Raw genomic sequence first — 15,571 nt, forward strand, 5'->3', positions numbered from 1 at the left:
TTTCCATAACTTGTACATCTGCATTTTTATAAACTATCAGTGACCCTGATCACAGGACATGCTACAATTCAGAAAAGTAGAGAAAAGTATAGATAAACCCCCAAAATACCTCAAAGTAAGACATGACCATTAAAACAAATAAACAGTATGGAAATACTTAGAACAAAATACAGGAACATGCTCTCTCCCTCTGTCTCACACACACCCACTTCCAAGACTCTTATTTCTGCTGTTTCAGAAATTCACTGTCTTTTTCCTGTATAATATATCACTATTTTGTGATAATTACTTTGTCTCTTTAGATGTTGTCTATTGAGTGTCTGTTACACAACAGGGAATCAAATTCTCGTGGCAGTCCCTCTCCATCCTCACACTTTGCACACCCTTGTGGACTCTGTGTGCAGTGGTCATGATTATTGGCTAAAGCTGTGACATTTGTCATTTGGTCCCTGCAAATATTTCTCAAGCCTGAGCCAAATAGAGTACTTGGATTCCATTTTTCTCTCTTGTACAACATGTCTTTTCCCTGTAATTAATATTAGTCTTGTTTCTTCAGGTGCTGCGTTTTTTAGTTAAACCTAATTTTTTCCACATGGTCTCACAGATCTGTCCAAGAACTGACAATAGTTTCCAACTGTATTCCAAACGTGTTTCAAAGCATTCTATCAGCTCCAGGACCTTTCACCTGGAGCATCTCTCTCGCCATCTGCCCAGGCTACACACTGCTGTGCTGGGACCTCCTGTCACTCTCCTTCTGGAAAGTTCCTTTGCTGCATCCGGTATCTCACACTTCCCCTTTGTTGAGACTAGATTGAAATGTATGCCATGATGACATTTTCAGTGAGTGCAGAATTCCAGGTGAAAATCATGTTTTGTTTGGATTCTTGTCGCTTTGTTACACTGTGTCCTAGTGCCCAACAATGCTGTTGAGAAATAGAACGCCATTCTCCTTCCCGTTCCTTCCTGCTGGCTGCTTCCCCTCTCTGGGCACTCTTGGGTTCTGTGCTGCATCCCTGCCGATAATGAGCTTCATAGGGGCATTCCTTGGCCAGTCTCCTTCCATCCATTGCCCCAGCGTGTGCTATGCCACTGAACATGAGACTCCTGGACTTTAGCCCTAGGTGATTTTCCTGTGTTACTTCTTTAATAATTTCTTTTCCTTGGTTGCTTTCTTTCTGCACTGAATTAATCCTCGAGTTTTCTTATTTTTTTTTCCATCCTTTTGCTGTTTTTGTTCTATTTTCTGAGAAATTTCTTCAATTTTATTCTTCCAACTATTGGTTTTTACAATTTGTAGTATTCCATTTTCAATTTCTGAAACCCCTATATTGTTCTTCACTTCCTTCTTTTATAACATTCTCTTTTTTTAACTGTCAATGCAATATCTTTTCTTTTCCCTCTGAGAATATTATAGTTCTAAGAACTTTTTTTCCTCCCTGTATGGTTTCTTTCCAAGTTTCCTTTTACTGTTTATTATTTTAGCCTCCGTCATTCTTGTTGCAGACTTTCCTTGGTTATCTCGTTATCCTTAGCCATTCTTTCCTATGTAAGAGCAAGACACTAAAATGCAGATTGGAAGCTCTGGTGAGGGGTGGAGGGCTGCTGGCACATGTTGCCTGGTGAGCTTGATATAGGGTGATTGCATGAGGGGATGACTTCCTACACTTCAATAACTGCAGATATTTCCTTTGGTACAGTTCTGCTTCTCCAGAAAATGCTCTCCTATGTCTCGTCTGGGGGAAAAGGTGGGGGTTCGACTACATGCCCACAGCATGCATGCTAGGAACAGGACAAGGAGGGGAGGTGGGGGCAATCCATGGGGGAGAGGAGCGCTTCACAGTTTGATATGTTGACTCTCATTGCGTCCTGTTCCATCTAGACCCTCATGCGTTCATTACACACAGTGCGTCTGAGTCCAGAGTCCCTCTGGTTTAGTTTCTCCAAGGCATAAACCCTTTCTTTCTTCTGGGGATTTGGGACAGTGTGTTATAAACAAAATTTATTTTCATCTATTTATGATAATGCATTTTTTCAAGGATTTTCTTTTTGTGCTCGTTCTAGCGGCACACTTACTAAAATTGGAACTATGTAAAGAAGATTAAAAAGGACTCTGCACAAGGATGACATGCAAATTCATGAAGTGTGACACATTTTAAAAAATAACTTGAAATGGACCACTATGCGACTCCTAGAAGAAAACATAGTGAAAAATCATCATGACATTCAATTTGGGAATGATTTCTTGGATATGATGTCAAAAGCACAGGCAACAAAAGAAAACTGATAAGATGGATTTTATCGAAATTAAAAGCTTTTGTACATCAAAGACACAATCAACAGAGTGAGAAGGTAACCCATAGAATGGAAGAAAATATGAATCATATAACTGATAAGGGATTATTATCCAGGTGATGTAAAGAATTCCTACAACTCAACAACCACAAAAAATCCCAGACATCCTGATTCAGCATGGGCAAAGGACTTGAGTAGACATCTCTCCAAAGAAGATATACAGATGGCCATCAAGCACGTGAGTAGGTACTCGGCATCCACAGTCATTACCACTCCCCACCCATAAGGATGGCTGTGGTTGAAACAAACCAATAAATAAAAGTCAGACAACAATGAGAGTTGGCGAGGATGTGGAAAAGCTGGAACCCTTGTGCGTCGCTGGTGGGAATGTAAAGCAGTGCAACCATTGCAGGAAACAGTTGCTAATTCCTCAAAATAGTAAACATAGAATTACTGAATAATCCAGCAATTCCACTTCTGGATATATACTCAAAAGAAGCCAGGTGCGGTGGCTCACACCTGTAATCCAGCACTTTGGAAGGCTGAGGAGGGAATCCACTCCCAAGGTCAGGAGTTCAAGATCAGCCTGGCAAACATGGTGAAACCCCATCTCTACAAAAAAAAAAAATACAAAAAATAGCTGAGTGTGGTGGCGGGTGCCTGTAATCCCAGCTACTCAGGTGGCTGAGGCAGGAGAATGGTTTGAACCCAAAAGGTGGAGGTTGCAGTGAGCCAAGATTGTGCCATTGCACTCCAGTCCAGGCAACAGAGTGAGACTCCATCTCAAAAATAAAAAAGAAGAAATGAAGGCAGGGATTCAAAATTATATTTGTATACTTTTTTTTTTTGAGACGAAGTGTCCCTCTGTCGCCCAGACTGGAGTGCAATGGTGCAATCTTGGCTAACTGCAACCTCCACCTCCCAGGTTCAAACAATTCTGTCTCAGCCTCCCAAAGTAGCTGGGATTACAGCTGCACACCACCTTGCTTGGCTAATTTTTGTAGTAGAGACAGGGTTTCACATATTGGTCAGGCTGGTCTCAAACTCCTGACCTCAGGTAATCCACCTGCTTTGGCCTCCCACAGTACTGGGATTACAGGCGTGAGCCACTGCGCCCAGCCTGTACACACTTTTGTAGCACCATTATCACAATAGCCTAAAGGTAGAAGTGAGTCAAGTGTCCCTCAGTGGAGGAGTGGATGAACAGATTGTAGTGTCCCCATACAATGAAATATTACTAAGCCTTAAAAAGGAAGACAATTCTGACACACGCTACAACATGGATAAATCTTGAGCACATTGTGCTAAATGAAATAAACCAGCTCCAAAAAAACAAATACTGTGTGATTCCACTTACATGAGGCACCTAAAGAAGTTAATTGCATAGAAAGAGAAAGTAGAATAGTGGTTTTCAGGAAATGAGGGAGAGAGAAATGAGAAATTGCTATTTAATGGGGACATGGTTTCCATTTTACAAGATGAAAAGTGTTCTGGAGAGGGATGGTGGCGACGGATGAGCAATGTGAAGGTACTTAACGCCACAGAACTGAGCACTCTAAAATGGTTACAATGATGAATTTTATGCATCTTCTTACCATGATTTTAAAAGTAATTTTCTTTAAAAATCAAGAATAGTCATTTAAAAAAAAAGATTTTGGCTGACAGACATTTCATTTCATTTAGACGCTCAGAGCCATCCTGAGTTCCTCCTCTTCCTTGCTTTTCTTTATGACAGAATTCTCTTGATCCAGACCTATGATCCCTTTTTCCTAAATGCAGGGGAAAATAAAGGTCGTCATTCTTCTTCAGGGCTTCACACTCTTAATCCTTCATCCGAATGTTGTCATCAGTCTGCTCTTCTCAAATGGGCTCATTTCTCCAGTATTCCATTGGAACTGCTCCCAAGTCACCGATGATGCTGATCTTCAATTCCAATCTCTTTTTCTCAGAACTAGTCCTTTAACGCATGCTTACAACAAATGATCCCATGGCCCCTGCCTTCCTGTTAGGAGATACAGTGTGCAGTCAGTTTCGGATCCTTCACTTTAGTCCCACTTCCTGGGAGGCCCAGGCAGCTTGTTTTAATCCTGAAGTGACCTCAATGCAGGGCCCTGCTGTGTGCATGAGCACGTTAGAAAAGAAAAGAGTGGAAGACGCTGTAAAGGAATCATATTGTGAGTTTCATAAGCAAATCAATTATGAGTCAGTAATTTATGAATTTTGTGGAGACTCGGAACCCAGGTCTCCATGTCTCAGCACCTGGAAGACCTCTCACTCCAGGAGCAGAGAACTCTAGCTGGGGGTTGGGTTCAAGCCCTGGCACCTGGGCATCATCTGGTCTGCAAGGCAGAACCTGCTCTTAGGCTTGGCAGTGTTATGAGGTCTTTCTCTCAGAACAGCTTCATTCTAATTGTTTATCCTTAGCGTGTACGAGGGACTTCAGTGCAGGAGATGGAGGGGCAGCTTCCGTGGGCAAGACTCCTGCATTTACTATTACATGGAGCTCCCTGGCAGGGTATAGATAAGAAGAGGAGCCCTGACTGTCTGGTAGGACAGAATAAAGCTGAGGAGAAAGTAATATGCAGCAATAACTTGTGTGATGCCACAGGAGAGGACACACAGATGGGAAATTAGGGTCTAACCCGTGCCTTCTGGCCACGGTGCCTAGAAGAGGAACTTTCCCCCACTGTGGAGTGATTGAGGGTCCTCTGCTTTCTATGCAGTAGGTGACATGCTGTCTTCTTTCCTGGACTAACCCACCTGATCCATCTTCCACACCTCTGGCCCCTCACACACTGAGAGTCTGTGTGTGTACATGTGTGTTCATGTGTGTGCATGTGTACATGCATGTGCATGGGTGCATGTCTCTCTTCGCCTCGCCCTCCTCCTTTTCCCCTTCATTCCCTTGGAATCTATTACTTCCCTACAGGTTACTTCAGGGGAACATGGTCTTTTTGCTGACCCAAAACACAGCATTCCTGGAATCTGCTGAATGGCCGATTTGGGGAAAATAAAAAATCTAAATACAACATTGGCTCGAATTTATACGATGCTCAGCTGACGCACACACCACTTCTGTTGGCTGATTTTTGAGTGTGTGGGCAGCATATGGTTCTAGGACTAATGTTTTTCTCTTACTGCTAAACATTTTTAAATCCTGATTTTCATCTGTATAAAAATATGATTGCTTATCCCAGACCTGTGTGCCACCTGTATGTCCCTAAGCCTTGCCAGCAGCTGAGAGTGAATGAGGGTGCAGGTCCATCTGGCACACAGCCCACGTGAGCACGAGCAGCTGTCTGCACCTGCTCACTGAGCCCTGTTGCACTGCAGCCTTCCTCGGGGATCCACAGGCGGCCGTCCCTGCAGGCTGAGCCAACACTCCACCCTCGTGGCCTTGGGCTTCTGCCCAGGCACTCCTGCCCTGCCCTGTAAGCCCAGAGCCCTTGGTTCACATGGGGTCTGTCTGCTCCTCGGGCTTTGTGGAGAGGACGGGGAGCAACTGACTGAGGGGGGTTCTACTTGCCTTGGGCTAGGGTAGGGGGTGTGTCCCAGTGCTGCAGCCCCAGAGCAAGCATCACTCCCAGGTTCAACATATACTTCTGTCACTGTGGGCTGGGACCTGGCCACAACCGGCCACCGCTTTGTCCACAGAACAAAGTGGTGGCCAGTTGAGACTCTGGGGCTGCAGCCACTGGCCGCACAGACTCCTGTTTCTTTAGGGCATGGATTCATGGCTTTTTTCCCTTTTGCAATTCGGTTCCTGTCTCCCCGACTGAAACTCACTCCTTGGCACCTCCAGGCTCTACCCCTGGGACACTCCTGTGGCTGGGCTGTGAACGGGGCTGCTGTGTCTGGATTCAAGTATGGGGATCCTCTCCCCTGGCTGCCGCAGCCCTGCCCCTGGGGTTGCCACACCACCTACCAACCTTGAATTGATTTTGATCTGCAGCTGAGTTTCCATCTCTGTCTAGTCCTTTTATTTTGGAAAGAAAATTTAGCTTGGTGTTTTAGGTTCAAAAATCATTTGAATGTACTGAAATGTGACAGAAATGTACATGATCAGACTCACAGGACTGGAAGGCTGGAGGTTCAGAAATGGCAAGCCCACGACTCCCCTCCCTGGCTCTCCCCAGAGAGGGCAGGAATGGCTAAGGCACGGCACCCCCTCTACAGGCTTCCAGCTGGTCAGAGGTGGCCTATAATCGGAAATCCTGACTGGCCATGCATAGCTTGGTTCTGTGCACAAGGCATGTACACTGAGCTGCCCAGTGGTATTCAGGAGTTTCCAAATGCCATATGCATTAGGGGCCCCCTGGCATTTGGCTGGTTTTGGTTTCTGTTTCCACGTAACTCTAATTACTCAGAACGTTGTGGTGATAATAGTTTCATGGACACTTTGATGTATTAGAGCTTATACAGGTGCTCTCCCTCTACCTGGACAGTTTACACATCAATCACACCTCAGTAAGGCAGGCTTGAAGTATTTTGTAATGCATGGCATGCATTTCAATCCAAAATACTTATGACATCAAAAATCTTCCTCAGCAATAAAGCATTCAAATAGCTATACATAGGACTTAGAAATTATTCGTAATTGATTGTCATATAATCTTTCATTTCAAACTTCTGTGACCTCAGCTTTCTTCTGTTAGTTATGTGTAAAAATAGAGATACAGAGTCCATCCTGATGACAATCCTTCTGAGCCCTGAACCATCTGTCATGGTGCCAGAGCACCCAACATGAAGGGCCAATGGGAGCCCCAGGCACTTACCTCTGAATTACCCATCCAAGATGAAGTTTTCCGAAGAGCCCCGCTCCCAGCTGTAAGGGTGTATTTAGTAGAATTTACTGCTAACGTGGTATCCCTGTTGTTCTCTCCAGCCAGCCGCCTTCCCTTCAGGCTTAAAGGTGGGAGCAAAGGACCCGCTTTGTTGGCTTTGAGGAGTGGGACAGACCCCTGGGCGCAGATGAGCGATGACCCGGCAGAAGGCACCCTGGACCCCTGCAGTGCGCCAGGTAAAAAGGAACCCTGCTCTGCCATTCAGCCTCCCCTGGGAATAGTCTGCCCCTCCCTGGCATTCTCTTTTGGCTCTTAGCTGGGACCTCACTGGCAAAGCGGCTGAGAAAATTGCCTGTGATTAGGAAAGACACGGGTATTTTTGATGTTAGATTAGAGCCCAGGAATATAGACATGGTTTTTAGTGATTTTTCTAAGCACTTTGTATGTTTTTTCCCCTTTTATTTTTTGAAGTTATGTTGGGTATTTTCTTGATTAATATAGCAGCCAACGTAGTAATTTAACATCACAATGAAGAATAACACCCTTACTCACAAGGAAGGGCACTTTCAATGAGAAAATAATTTACATTATTTTTATCTGATGACTTTTATTGGTAGACAAAGAAGGCAGCAAAAAGTTCCTGATTTATTTTAAAAAGTTATGAAATGGGATTACCGAAACTTTGAAAGCAAAGTTTCTAAAATACCAAAGGAAAAGTGCTTTTCCCTGTTTCTAATGTAGAGAAAGTGATGGCCCTCTTTAAAAGTGTCCGGTTTGCATATTTAGGTGTCTCCATAACAGGAAAGCATTGTAATATCTTAGTTGCCTGTTTTTATATGTTCACAAAAACCAAAAGGATTTTGCCCTTGGCCAGTGGAGGACTCTATTTAGCTGAGAGCACCACACAAGGGGTGAGGTGGGTTCATTCTTCCACTAATATGATTTAGCCCTTGCTCTGTGTTGTCCTGCCAATCCAATTCGGACCAAGGCAGAGTCCTTGTGTTCAGGGGCTCTTATTGTCCTCGAGGAAGAAGCACTCAGGAAGCAAACACCTGCTGTAGCTTCAGAGAGTGGCCAGTGCTGTGTGGGCCTTGAGCAGGAGTGGCGTCTCTCAGGGTGGCGGTGCCGGCAGAAACAGGAGCCTGCATGTCAAGATTGGAGTGAGCGTTCAGCGGAAAGGGGAGCAGGCGTCCAGTCAATGAGGCAGGTCTGAGCTGCTATGTTCAGGGCTGAGCAAAACGCTGTGATGGCCTGAATGCAGCCAGCAAGGAGAGAGCAGAGGTGAGGCGGCCACAGGGATTGGAAGGGACCGGGTCGTACCGTCCTTGGAGGTCACAGGTCTTCATCTTCCAGTGCTGGGTAAACTTTGCAAAATTTGAAGCAAAAGAGTGAAACGATGTGACAGGTAGTTTTCAAAGACCAGTCTCCTGTGAAAGGACCCTCGCCGGAGAGCGAGGCTAGGGGCAGAGAGGGCCTGAAGGAAGGAGCCAGGGTGGCGGCTGGCAGAGGGAGAGCCGCGACCTGCGGGTGGAGAGCGGGCGTGCAGGTGGATTGGATGGGAAGGACGCATTCCCGGGTTTGTTTCATTTTGCCTGGTGTTTTTGCCCTGGGCCTGTCTGTTCTGATGGGGAGGAGTAGGGACGATGCAGGCCTGCGAAGCGCCCAGAACCGTGTTTGGAACGCGATGAGAGCGCAGAGCCTGATAAAGATGCGTCCAAAGCACCCGAGCCAGCGCGAAACCCACGGTTGTGGTGCGGAGGGCGCTGGCGGGAGCCCGGGTGCAGATGTGGGTTCCGGGAGGGCGTGCGGCCTGTCGGCGGGTCCTCTTGGAGGAGGTCGGCTTGCTGGGCAGCGTCAGGGAGCGGGCACAGTGAGGCTGGGAGCCGGGCGAGCCCGGTGTGACGGCCAGAGAGCAAGCCGGGAAACCTCTCCAGGAGCCGTGAGCCGCCGTGAGAGCGCTGGACGGTCAGCAGGTGGGACAGGTGGACTCCGCGGGGGCCGGGCAGTGCAGTGTGGCCCGCGGCGGGCGCGTGGCAGCCCAGATCCCAGCGCCATCGGGGCGAGGGCAGGAGCGGAGCCAGCACGTGCAAACAAGTCTTCCAGGAGGTTCTGTTTTAAAGAACAGAGGAGTGGAAGGATAGCTGGCAGGGAGGCAGAAGTCAAGAGGGTTGGTTTGTATGGATTTTTTAAAAAATACGGGGTGGGGCATATGGGTTGAGTCCCCCCAGGCACACAGGGTGGTAGTCTGACAGCGCAGGAGACGCTCTCATCTGCAGAAGTTTAAAGAGCAAACCCAGCACCTCAGTGTTCAGCCTTGATCACAGGGAAGGGTTGCTGAGCTCTGGGTTCAAGAGGCCCTAAAGGAAAAGAGCACCCAGGAAACTGCAGACACACACACACACAGACACAATCACACACACACACTGTCACACACTCTCACACACACAATTTCCCATACACACTCACACACACTCACACACACACTGTCTCTCACACACTCACACATGCTCACATGTACACAAACATGCTCACACACTCACACAACACAGGCTTGCACACACAGTGTCTCACACACACACAGATTCCCCCCCCACGGTTTCCCACACATACACGTACACTCATACACACACAAACACACACCATCTTTCACACACACACGCTCACATGTACACAAACACATGCTCACACACACACCACATTCTCACACACACGCACACTGTCACACAGTCTCTCACACACTCACACACATGCTCACCTACACTTACACGTACACTCACACATGCTCATATGTATACAAACCCATGCTCACACACACACACAGTGTCACACACTCTTACACTCACACTCACACTCACACACACATGCCCTCACACAGTGCAAGTGTGTGAAATTCCAGGGTGAAAACCAATGAAAATGTCCTTATTCAATTGGTACCCACCGGACATGTGTGGCTGCCATGGTTAAGTTAGTCAAAATTCAATGAAATTAAAAACTCGGGTTTTCAACACCTTGGGGTGAGGCCTCTGAGGGATAGAGATGCTGGCTTCTCAGAGGTGGAAGAGGGAAGCAGGTCTTCTGAGTGCCCCTGAGTGAGCTCCAAGCCCTGCTCTGTGCAGGGACCTGAACTAGAGTCTGAGCAGCCCCCAGCCCTTGGTTCTGAGCAGAGGAGAAGTCCAAGCTGCCCCTCCACACCTTGGGGCGGGATCAGGGTGGGGCTGGGGGAGCCGCAGCAGCTGGACTCTGGCTCAAGAGCCAGGTACCAAAACTTGGAGTCTGATCAGGACCCTGTTAGCACCATTCCAGCTACTTCGAGGGTCAAATCGGGTTTTTAGGGCTTCCTCCAGGAATTTCCTTAATTTTTAGACTGTTTCTATGGGGAAATAGTCTCTGTTTTAAGCAATTGACTTAAAACCAAACTTTTGAATTACAATTTTTGTATGCCAACATTGTCAGATAGGCTTACTGGGTGAACATTGTCTAAAAGCTTAAGCAAATTCAAAATCACTTATTGCTTCTTTCATAACACAAGATTGTACCTGCTTTTGTTCATGGAATGCTGACAGGGATGGCCTTGGGATTAAGGCTAAGAAGCGTGTTCCTTTTTTAAAAGTCTTTTGAAAAATCTGCTTCTCCTTGAATGAAACCATGTAAATCTGTTACTCATAAGCCTTTTTCTCCCTAAAGTCTGGATGCTACATTAAAACAAAATTTAATATCACCTAATATTGGTTCACAAAGGATCCTTTTATCAAGTAATGAAAATTAAGTACTCTGCAAGTGTCCTTTTTCATCTTGGCTACTTGGAAGCTCCTAGCAAAATGTACTGATTTACTCACAGACTGTGAAAACTTAATGAGGAGAAAATGTTAACACTGAAGCAGTGGGGTGTCAATAAGATAGGGCTGGCAGGCCAGGGAGGAAGGGAAAGTGACTTTGACTTTGGTTCAATTCTTATCCTTAGCTATGTAGGATCAGAAATTGTACTTTATTGATTAACCTCAATATTATGTATTCTTCAGAACACAAATTGATTGACTTACAATGGCAATAATCTCTTTCTTGCCACGGGAATGTTCCTGTCCATGACTCATGGAAACCTGTGTCCTGATACTGAGATATCTAGGAAGCTAGAACAGTCATCATCAGAAATTGGCTTAGTGAACACAGGATTAAGACAAAGAGAAATTATTACCTTGAAGGACATCTTATCCACACCACAGTAACATCACTGAAATATTCATGTTACCCCATTGAGAAGAAATTTCTGGTGACTTGCTTTTGCCTCTCAGACCATCTTTTTCCTGTTCTGCAAAGCCAAGTGCTCCAGGAAAGTGCATTTCCGGCACCGGCTTCCCCATGCCAGCACTCCCTCTGTCACTGGGCCCTTCTCAGAAAGCACACATTTTCTTTACCCCCAAGTTGTCAGACATGCATGTCACTGTCCCCACTAACCACTCACAACAGGAACCATGGCAGCTTAGAATTTGGGAAAATCCATTTTTCCTTCTCTCTTATATACCTGTTATTATTATAAGCAATCTTAGTTCTTTTTGGAGGGGAGGGAAAGTTACATTTTGAAGGCAAATTTTAAAATTCCCAATGGTTGCTTTATTGAATAGCACACAGGTGACTGTAATATTTTTAAATTCATGGCATCTTTTTAAAAAATAAGACTCATACTTTGCCTTTTATCAAAATTATCTTTTATCTAGTTATCATAGCCATAAAAAATCAAAAGACTTATAACCAAAAGCTATGTATGAATAATTTTCCAGCTGCAGCTCAATTTATTGCCAGTTACACTTGACATAGCACAATTCTGTTACAATAAATTATATGAATAACCTTTGGAATTCCTGGAATTTGCCTTCCCAGTGCAGTAAGTGTTGTGTACGACCTGCTCCACATCAGGCACCGAGTCAGGTGCTAGGAGGGGCTTACTGAAGTCTAAAACACTATCACTGGCTTCAAAGGTTGTATCTTAGAAAGCTGTGCAAAAACTCCTGAGCCCCACATCCCCTGCGTACTGTCTTGGTAGTCACCAGTGGGATCCTGGCATCTGGGTGGCATTTGCAGGCAGCTGGCACACTCTGCAGTGGCATGGAGGCCACACGGTTAGGCCGCTCTCCATTTGGAAGGATTGACACAATCCAGCCAGGTGCTCTAGCTGATGTGATCTCTACCTGGTCTTCACCTGTCTCAGGAGTAGACGACCTGGATTCAAACCCCAATAAACAGGTTCACTGAGCCCTGCCCCCACCAGGCTTCACCCGTTCCACGCTGGACCTCCAGTGCCCCCTGAGTGCATGTGCCATGCTGGGGCGGTGGTACCACGAGAAGCAGCCTACGTGGGAACAGGGCTCGTGCTTTGAGACGTGGCAAACAGAGACAGCAGGGTCTGCAGTGAAGAATGGATGACCCCTGAGAGGGCACCACAGGGGAAGATGTGGAGGGCAGTGTGGTACAAATTCTCCTATGAATGAGCGAGCCCTGGGAGACACGGAAACGGTTCATCAGGGGCTGATGATAGAGGCTATTTGCTATTTGTTTAAGGATGCCCTTTTACCCCCTTGATCAAAAGGCACAAAATGATCAAGTCTAAAACATGAAAGATGGCTTTGCTTACCTGTTTGTTTTTGCATTTCTTTTTGTGTTTCCTGTTCTGCAAAGCCAAGTGCTCCAGGAAAGTGCATTTCCAGCACCGGCTTCTCATGCTTCTCATACAACCACAAAAAGAGATAGTTCCCGCGCGTGAAACCTGTTCACAAAACCTAAGCGACAGATTATTTGTTTATTTATTTGCTGTTGGTGAATCTGATTTTTTTTATTTTAATGGTGAGCACATTGGTGTATCTGCAAGTGTGATGAGAAGAACTGAAATGTCTCTACAGAGTTTCAGTGGCGACAAATGGGATCATGCGTGTGAACTCTGTGTAAACTCTTCTTGGAAGACTCCATAGCAAAAAAATAACAATGGAAACAAGGCTGCAGTAGCACCTCGGCCCCTATCATTCCTGCTGCACGTTTTTGCTGAGGTTATCTCAGCTGTGTGTATCCTACCGTACCGGGGTGGGCCCCAGCGCTGCCGGTTGGGTTTGTAATTTGCATGGATGTCCCACGTGCTCCTCCTTCGCTTCCTTCCTGATCCCCAAGCTCCTCTCTCTTTGAAGGAGCCCCAGCAGATCCCTCCAGAGCTGCTGCCATTGTGTGAGTCTGATCATCTGGCTGTGGGTATTGTTGAAGGACCGCAGCCAACAACACCCACAGTTTTTGCTGGCCCGGAGCCTGAGAACTCGAGCCAGTTCCCGATGTATACAGAGTTTCTCTGTTAGGATACAACATGCTGCTGTACGTGGCACGGCTGCAGCTGAGTTTACTCCCTCCCTGGTGAACGAGCGTGAATATGTTTGGGCGTGTGTACGGCAGCCTTGAAAAACGTGTGGGAAAAGAAAATGCTGGAAGCTGCACTTTCTGTGACTTGGCTACTCCCGTAGCTTATCCTTCCGTGCATTCATCGTTGTGACCTGAGAAGTGGCCTCTCCATGGTGGTACCAGCCCCTGGAAGGATTTGAGAACAAGGGGAGGTGGCTGCCAGCCCTGGCTGTCCCATGGCTGATTACTGGGGGACAGGTGGGATGGAGGTAGGGAGATGGGAGGACCCATGGAGGGTCAGGTGATGGCTTAGTGCTTTTGGCCTAAGGCCAAGATTTCCAGAGCAAAAAGCAAGGCACAGTGCAATCTTTGGAGCAAATCTGCAAATTAGACAGTTTCTGAACATTCAAACGTGTAGGTTCTTCCCTGTGTTCTTAAAAGGGGGCCTCAGATCACTCTCCATGTTCCTTTAGCTGCACTTCTAAAATAATGTTTTGAACTCAGTTATGAGGCTTTGAGCTGATCTACTGTCTCTGGGGTGCATAACCTTTCTTCAGGATAAGTGAAGGAGGAAAACGCATTAGCAGCAAGTGTTATAAGTGACAAAAGGAGCTTGGTGGTGTCTTATCTCTGAGTTCTTTTTATGGCTTTACTCACAAACCCTTTTACACCTCTAAAATGCGGTGAAATGACATGCGTGTTTTCTCCCACTCCCTATGCGAAATGGACAGGGAGAAGCTAAAGCCAGGATTGCTGGGCCCTGAGATGGTCCTTCCTGAGAAGGGAACAGGACCACTGTCCTGGACCCCACTCCAAGTGTAGCACAGGTGCCTGCAACGTCTGAGGTACACTAATAGACTTACAAAGTGTGTCATTAAAATAATTGTTTACAAGGTTGCAAACAAAGCTATGAACCTGGCCTTTGCAACTCAACTCCATCCTCACTTCTCCAAAGGTGGTTGTTCTTTGAGAGAAATGTGCGTACTTTACCTATAAGAGATGCTGAACCGTTTTTATGAAAATGGATTTCAAATTGCATGGGCAAGTGGAAGAGCAGGGGGCTCCCACCACATCTGGGTCATAGAAGCTCACTGTTGTGGGTCACCACCCATCTGCTCAGCGTTGTATTCAGTATTCAACCTTTCCCGCAGCAGGTTCTGGTTCCCAGAGTCACCTCAGGTGTTAGGAACATCAGAGCCTCACTTTCAAGTGGTTCTAGTGCAGATTAGATCATGAGAGAGCATCCTCACAGTGCACCATGGGAACTGCAGGATCTTCAACTCTTCTGAAGGACAAGGTTGTCACACTTCAGGCTGCTCCTCCTCCAGGCTATGAGGGACGCTGCCCAGCTCACGTGTGAAAGTCCAGAATCGAGCCCTTAGGGTCAGCCACGAGGGCCTCTCTCAGACAAGGCACCCATTGACGTCAGCACCTGGGGAACAAGGTCTGGCTCCATTGTAAGTTACAGTGGCCAGTGTCAGAAAGAAATGGAGAAGAGGCAGGGCGTTTTCAGAAAATCACATTTTACAAATGTCCTTGTTCTCTGCTTTTTTGCGGTTTTCTTTTGTAGGTCTTTGCAGCTGGATCTGATCCTTCTTGAGGCAGATGTTTTGCTGTCCCAGGGCATGTTCTGAATTCCCCCACGATGAGGCAGCTCCACCCTTCGGAGGTTCAAACATGGTTTTGCCACTTACAGGAAATGCAATTATAGTGTTGCATAGCTGACTTGGCCCTGTCTGCCTCCTGGCCACATCTTCCTGCCCTCCCCACTTATACTCTGGCTCCAGGGTCCAGGACCAGACTGCGTGTTGTTCCCCAACCCGTCCTCTTCACTGTATCACTGGAGTGGCCCTCTGCCTGTTGACGGTCTCTTTCCTTTGCTTCAGTAGCCATCATTCTTCGAGACTCATCTCAAGTCTATGAGGCCTTCCCAAGCCCTACTTCAGACACACTCACCACATACACACACGCACACCTACATACACACAAACATACATACATGCACACACATACACATGCACACACATGCAAACACACACAGAAACACAAACATGCAAACACACACATGCACACACATGCAAACACACACACATGCACACACATACACACACATGCATGCACCC

The 15,571-nt window shown here is 46.5% G+C and overlaps 1 non-coding gene across 1 annotated transcript; it reads left to right on the forward strand.

The window, feature by feature from the left end:
• The first annotated feature begins 2,048 nt into the window (after nucleotides 1-2,048).
• On the forward strand, nucleotides 2,049-2,155 carry LOC119468183. The gene has a single exon (XR_005196830.1). It is a non-coding gene; the product is annotated as a U6 spliceosomal RNA (small nuclear RNA).
• Nucleotides 2,156-15,571: the final 13,416 nt, after the last annotated feature.

Source organism: Cebus imitator, unplaced genomic scaffold, assembly GCF_001604975.1.
Source record: "Cebus imitator isolate Cc_AM_T3 unplaced genomic scaffold, Cebus_imitator-1.0 Scaffold389, whole genome shotgun sequence".
NCBI lineage: Eukaryota > Metazoa > Chordata > Mammalia > Primates > Cebidae > Cebus > Cebus imitator.